The sequence below is a fragment of the Anolis carolinensis genome, unplaced genomic scaffold (genome assembly GCF_035594765.1).
Source record: "Anolis carolinensis isolate JA03-04 unplaced genomic scaffold, rAnoCar3.1.pri scaffold_7, whole genome shotgun sequence".
Taxonomy (NCBI): domain Eukaryota; kingdom Metazoa; phylum Chordata; class Lepidosauria; order Squamata; family Dactyloidae; genus Anolis; species Anolis carolinensis.
Window position 1 is genome coordinate 13,623,724 of NW_026943818.1, and position 7,996 is coordinate 13,631,719.

Consider the following 7,996-nt stretch of genomic DNA (forward strand, 5'->3'; position numbering starts at 1 on the left):
ACTTGAATGTATGACTTTCTGAGGTAAAAAAAAAAGTGTGCAGTAAAGACAAATAGCAAAATATTCACACAGAATTTTAGACTTTCTGAGGTAAAAGGTATTATACATACTAAATGTGTTGTCGAAGGCTTTCATGGCCGTGTTTCAGAAGCATTCTCTCCTGACGTTTTGCCCACATCTATGGCAGGCATCCTGAGAGGTTGTGAGCTCTGTTGGAAACTAGGCAAGTGGGGTTGATATATCTATAGAATATGTAATTGAAGGCTTTCATGGCCGGAATCACAGGGTTGTTGTGTGTTTCTGGGCTGTATGGTCATGTTCCGGAAGCATTCTCTCCTGACGTTTCGCCCACATCTATGGCAGGCATCCTCAGAGGTTGTGAGCTCTTTTGGAAACTAGGCAAGTGGGGTTGATATATCTATAATATGTTATCGAAGGCTTTCATGGCCGGAATCACAGGGTTGTTATGTGTGTTTCTGGGCTGTATGGTCATGTTCCGGAAGCATTCTCTCCTGACGTTTTGCCCACATCTATGGCAGGCATCCTCAGAGGTTGGGAGCTCTGTTGGAAACTAGGCCAGTGGGGTTGATATATCTATAAGAATATGTTATCGAAGGCTTTCATGGCCGGAATCACAGGGTTGTTGTGTGTGTTTCCGGGCTGTATGGTTATGTTCCGGAAGCATTCTCTCCTGACGTTTTGCCCACATCTATGGCAGGCATCCTTAGAGGTTGGGAGGCTGTTGTTGTTGTTGTTATTGGGTTGTTGTATGTTTTCCGGGCTGTATGTTCATGTTCCGGAAGCATTCTCTCCTGACGTTTCGCCCACATCTATGGCAGGCATCCTCGGAGGTTGTGAGGCTGTTGTTGTTGTTGTTGTTATTGGGTTGTTGTATGTTTTCTGGGCTGTATGGTCATGTTCCGGAAGCATTCTCTCCTGACGTTTCGCCCACATCTATGGCAGGCATCCTCAGAGGTTGTGAGGAATAATAATAATAATAATAATAATAATAATAATAATAATAATAGGGTTGTTGTATGTTTTCCGGGCTGTATGGTCATGTTCCGGAAGCATTCTCTCCTGAAGTTTCACCCACATCTATGGCAGGCATCCTCAGAGGTTATGAGCTCTGTTGGAAACTAGGCGAATGGGGTTTATATATCTGTGGAATAATGTCCATTATGGGAGAAAGAACTCTTGTCTGTTGGAGGCCAGTATGAATGTTTTAATCACCTTGATTAGCATTAATGGCCTTGCAAGCTTCATTCCTGCCTGGGGAATCCTTTGTTCGGAGGTGTTAGCTGGCCCTGATTGATTCATATCCGTAATTCCTCTGTTTTCAGTGTGTCTGGCTTCTTCCTGCCTGGGGGAATCCTTTGTTCGGCAGTGTTAGCTGGCCCTGATTGATTCATATCCGTAATTCCTCTGTTTTCAGTGTGTCTGGTTTCTTCCTGCCTGGGGGAATCCTTTGTTCGGAGGTGTTAGCTGGCCCTGATTGATTCATATCCGAAATTCCTCTGTTTTCAGTGTGTCTGGCTTCTTCCTGCCTGGGGGAATCCTTTGTTCGGCAGTGTTAGCTGGCCCTGATTGATTCATATCAGTAATTCCTCTGTTTTCAGTGTGTCTGGTTTCTTCCTGCCTGGGGGAATCCTTTGTTCGGAGGTGTTAGCTGGCCCTGATTGATTCATATCCGTAATTCCTCTGTTTTCAGTGTGTCTGGCTTCTTCCTGCCTGGGTGAATCCTTTGTTCGGCAGTGTTAGCTGACCCTGATTGATTCATATCCGTAATTCCTGTGTTTTCAGTGTGTCTGGCTTCTTCCTGCCTGGGGGAATTCTTTGTTCGGCGGTGTTAGCTGGCCCTGATTGATTCATATGCGTAATTCCTCTGTTTTCAGTGTGTCTGGCTTCTTCCTGCCTGGGGGAATCCTTTGTTCGGCGGTGTTAGCTGGCCCTGATTGATTCATATCCGTAATTCCTCTGTTTGCAGTGTGTCTGGCTTCTTCCTGCCTGGGGGAATCCTTTGTTCGGCGGTGTTAGCTGGCCCTGATTGATTCATATCCTTAATTCCTGTGTTTTCAGTGTGTCTGGCTTCTTCCTGCCTGGGGGAATCCTTTGTTCGGCGGTGTTAGCTGGCCCTGATTGATTCATATGCGTAATTCCTCTGTTTTCAGTGTGTCTGGCAGATTGTGATTTTTAAGTCATGTATATATTTTAATATCTCTGCCAATTATACATACTATATATATAGTCTGCGGGAAAATGACAATAAAATGAAATGAATCCCGAGTTATGTGCTATGGAAGGAGATCCCATTTGTGAATTGTATCTCTGTCGCTTTGCACATGCCCCGATGGCAGCAGCGGCGCTTGTTTGAAGTCTGCAGGCTCCCGAGCGCCTGTTAGAGCCCCATTTGCATATTCATGAGCACCTGATAAATTAATCATGATGTCAGCAATGTTCACGCTGCAAAGGAGGCGACAGCTGAAGGTTGTGTTCGCACTCGGTGCGCTTCCAGTGGCTTTGAATCCAGATCTTTGGGGAAGGAGGAAGGAAAGCAGGATATAAACATGTCTATGTGTCTGTGTGTATATATATACATACACACACACACACACTAGCTGTGCCCGGCCACGCGTTGCTGTGACTTATGGGAATGCTTTGTTGGCCAGGTGGAATAGCAGTGAATAGCCTTGCAGCTTCAAAGCCTGGCTGTTTCTTACGTTTGGAAGGCTGGGTACTTGTGTTCTAGGGAAACAGTTTTTTGGGCTGCTAGAATCGCAATGAATAGCCTCGCTACTTCAAAGCCTGGCTGCTTGCTACCTAAGGGAATCTTTAATTGCCCAGCTTCAATAGTACAGAGTAGTATCGCTGCTTCAAAGCCTGGCCGCCTTCTACCAAGGTTAATCCTTTGTTAGTCTGGTTGAATTGCACTGAATAGCCTTGTAGCTTCAATGCCTGGCTGTGTTAGATCTAGGCCAATCCGTTTTTTTAGGAGGAGGGGTTGAGTGAAGGACATACCTTGGATGTGTTGGTGTATTGTGGCCAAATTTGGTGTGATTTGGTTCAATGGTTTTTGTTGTTTACTCAGTCCTACAAACGTACATTACATCTATCTATCTATATCCGGGCCCGGGCTGTGGCGCAGGTGGGATAGCAAGCCAGCTGCAATTAACTGCAATGAATCACTCTGACCAGGAGGTCATGAGTTCGAGGCCCGCTCAGAGCCTATGTTTGTTTGTCTGTCTTTGTTCTATGTTAAAAAGGCATTGAATGTTTGCCTATATGTGTAATGTGATCCGCCCTGAGTCCCCTTCGGGGTGAGAAAGAAGGGCAGAATATAAATAAATGCTGTAAATAAAATAATAAAAAATATCTCTATCTCTATCCCAATCTCTCTCTCTATATATATATCTCTATCTATATCTCATCTCTCTATCCATATATCTATATTTATATCTCTATCTATTTCTCTATCTCCATCTATCTCTATCTATCTATATCTCCATCTATCTATATATCTCTCTCTCTATATCTCTATCTTCATCTATCTATCTATCTATCTATCTATCTATCTATCTATCTATCTATCTATATCTCTATCTATTTCTCTATCTCCATCTATCTATCTATATCTCTATCTCTATCTATCTATCTATCTATCTATCTATCTATCTATCTATCTCTCTATATCTCTATCTATCTATATCTCCATCTATCTATCTATATCTCTATCTCTATCTATCTTTATCTCTATCTTCATCTATCTCTATCTATCTATATCTCCATCTATCTATATCTCTATCTCTATCTACATCTCTATCTATCTATATCTCTATCTATATCTCCATCTATCTATATCTCTCTCTCTATCTATATCTCTATCTTCATCTATCTCTATCTCCATCTATCTATCTATCTATCTATCTATCTATCTATCTATATCTCTATCTATCTATATCTCCATCTATCTATCTATATCTCTATCTTCATCTATCTCTATCTATCTATCTATTTCTCTATCTCCATCTATCTATATCTCTATCTCTCTCTCTCTCTATCTATCTATCTATCTATCTCTATCTCCATCTATCTATATCTCTATCTATATCTACATCCATCTATATCTCTCTATCTATCTATATCTCCATCTATCTATCTATCTATCTATCTATCTATCTATCTATATCTCTATCTCTCTATATCTATATCTCTATCTATATCTACATCTATCTATCTATATTTCTATCTCTATCTCTCTATCTATCTATATCTCCATCTATCTATCTATATCGCTATCTATCTATATCTCTATCTCTATCTATCTATCTATCTATCTATCTATCTAGGCAAACTTGGGCCCACCAGGTGTTTTGAACTTCAACTCCCACAATTCCTAACAGCCAGTTGCCTATGCCTGATCTATCATCCATATCTATCTTCTACCCACTGTACCTTCCATCCATCACTCACTCCATTCCTCTCTATATCTTACCATCCATTCCTCTTTCTGTCATCTATCTTCCGTCACTCACTCACTCCATCCATCTTTCTATATCATCTATCATCCACGTCTATCTTCTATCCACCCATCACTCACTCCATCAATCCTTCTCTACATCATTTTATCTGTCATCCATCCATTTCTATATCATGTCTTCCATGTCTATCTTCCGTCCGTCACAAACTCCATTCATCTGTTATCATCCTGATCTTCTACTCACTCTCACTCCATCCCTCTCTATATCATCTTATCTATCATGGGGCCGGGCTGTGGCACAGCTGGCTAGTAACCAGCTGCTATAAATCACTACTGACCGAGAGGTCATGAGTTCGAAGCCCGGGTCAGGTTAAGCCTCCGACCATTAATAGCCCCGGCTTGCTATTGACCTATGCAGCCCCGAAAGACAGTTGCATCTGTCAATTAGGGAAATTTAGGGACGCTTTATGCGGGAGGCTAATTTACAACACCATAAAACTGCCAGCAAAACACGAGGAAAAGAATGAGGAAGTACAGCCACTACTGGACAGTGAAGCAACAGCTCCCCCTGTGGCCGGAATCGTGAAGCTGGAAAAATGTTAAAAATGCCTCTGAGTCTGTCTAATGTATATTGTTTGTCTGTTGGCATTGAATGTTTTATTATTTTATTTATTTATTTGCGACATTTATATCCCGCCCTTCTCACCCTGAAGGGGACTCAGGGTGGTTTACAAGTATATATACATACAATATATTATATTATACAACTATATCGCAATATTATTAGTAATATTGCATGTAATATAAATATACAATTATAATAGTCAATTATAATTATTATTACATTGTATTACATCATAATATTATTATTAATATTACATGTATATACAATGTATTATAATATTAGTATAGTATAATATTATTATATATCAAAATATATATATATATATGTGTTTGCCATATATGTGTTCATTGTAATCCGCCCTGAGTCCCCTTTGGGGTGAGAAAGAAGGGCGGAATATAAATACTGTAAATAAAATATCATCCACGCCTATGTTCTACTCACTCTAACTTCTATCCATCCCTCACTCCATCCCGCTCTATATCATCTTATCTATCATCCACACCTATGTTCTACTCACTCTAACTTCCATCCATCCCTCACTCCATCCCGCTCTATATCATCTTATCTATCATCCACGCCTATGTTCTACTCACTCTAACTTCCATCCATCCCTCACTCCATCCCGCTCTATATCATCTTATCTATCATCCACGCCTATGTTCTACTCACTCTAACTTCTATCCATCCCTCACTCCATCCCGCTCTATATCATCTTATCTATCATCCACACCTATGTTCTACTCACTCTAACTTCCATCCATCCCTCACTCCATCCCGCTCTATATCATCTTATCTATCATCCACGCCTATGTTCTACTCACTCTAACTTCTATCCATCCCTCACTCCATCCCGCTCTATATCATCTTATCTATCATCCACGCCTATGTTCTACTCACTCTAACTTCTATCCATCCCTCACTCCATCCCGCTCTAAATCATCTTATCTATCATCCACACCTATGTTCTACTCACTCTAACTTCCATCCATCCCTCACTCCATCCCGCTCTATATCATCTTATCTATCATCCACGCCTATGTTCTATTCACTCTAACTTCCATCCATCCCTCACTCCATCCCGCTCTATATCATCTTATCTATCATCCACGCCTATGTTCTACTCACTCTAACTTCCATCCATCCCTCACTCCATCCCGCTCTATATCATCTTATCTATCATCCACGCCTATGTTCTACTCACTCTAACTTCTATCCATCCCTCACTCCATCCCGCTCTATATCATCTTATCTATCATCCACGCCTATGTTCTACTCACTCTAACTTCCATCCATCCCTCACTCCATCCCGCTCTATATCATCTTATCTATCATCCACGCCTATGTTCTACTCACTCTAACTTCTATCCATCCCTCACTCCATCCCGCTCTATATCATCTTATCTATCATCCACACCTATGTTCTACTCACTCTAACTTCCATCCATCCCTCACTCCATCCCGCTCTATATCATCTTATCTATCATCCACGCCTATGTTCTACTCACTCTAACTTCCATCCATCCCTCACTCCATCCCGCTCTATATCATCTTATCTATCATCCACGCCTATGTTCTACTCACTCTAACTTCCATCCATCCCTCACTCCATCCCGCTCTATATCATCTTATCTATCATCCACGCCTATGTTCTACTCACTCTAACTTCCATCCATCCCTCACTCCATCCCGCTCTATATCATCTTATCTATCATCCACGCCTATGTTCTACTCACTCTAACTTCTATCCATCCCTCACTCCATCCCGCTCTATATCATCTTATCTATCATCCACGCCTATGTTCTACTCACTCTAACTTCCACCCATCCCTCACTCCATCCCGCTCTATATCATCTTATCTATCATCCACGCCTATGTTCTACTCACTCTAACTTCTATCCATCCCTCACTCCATCCCGCTCTATATCATCTTATCTATCATCCACGCCTATGTTCTACTCACTCTAACTTCCATCCATCCCTCACTCCATCCCGCTCTAAATCATCTTATCTATCATCCACACCTATGTTCTACTCACTCTAACTTCCATCCATCCCTCACTCCATCCCGCTCTATATCATCTTATCTATCATCCACGCCTATGTTCTACTCACTCTAACTTCCATCCATCCCTCACTCCATCCCGCTCTAAATCATCTTATCTATCATCCACACCTATGTTCTACTCACTCTAACTTCCATCCATCCCTCACTCCATCCCGCTCTATATCATCTTATCTATCATCCACGCCTATGTTCTACTCACTCTAACTTCCACCCATCCCTCACTCCATCCCGCTCTATATCATCTTATCTATCATCCACGCCTATGTTCTACTCACTCTAACTTCCATCCATCCCTCACTCCATCCCGCTCTATATCATCTTATCTATCATCCACGCCTATGTTCTACTCACTCTAACTTCCATCCATCCCTCACTCCATCCCGCTCTAAATCATCTTATCTATCATCCACGCCTATGTTCTATTCACTCTAACTTCCATCCATCCCTCACTCCATCCCGCTCTATATCATCTTATCTATCATCCACGCCTATGTTCTACTCACTCTAACTTCCATCCATCCCTCACTCCATCCCGCTCTATATCATCTTATCTATCATCCACGCCTATGTTCTATTCACTCTAACTTCCATCCATCCCTCACTCCATCCCGCTCTATATCATCTTATCTATCATCCACGCCTATGTTCTACTCACTCTAACTTCCATCCATCCCTCACTCCATCCCGCTCTATATCATCTTATCTATCATCCACGCCTATGTTCTACTCACTCTAACTTCCATCCATCCCTCACTCCATCCCGCTCTATATCATCTTATCTATCATCCACGCCTATGTTCTACTCACTCTAACTTCCATCCATCCCTC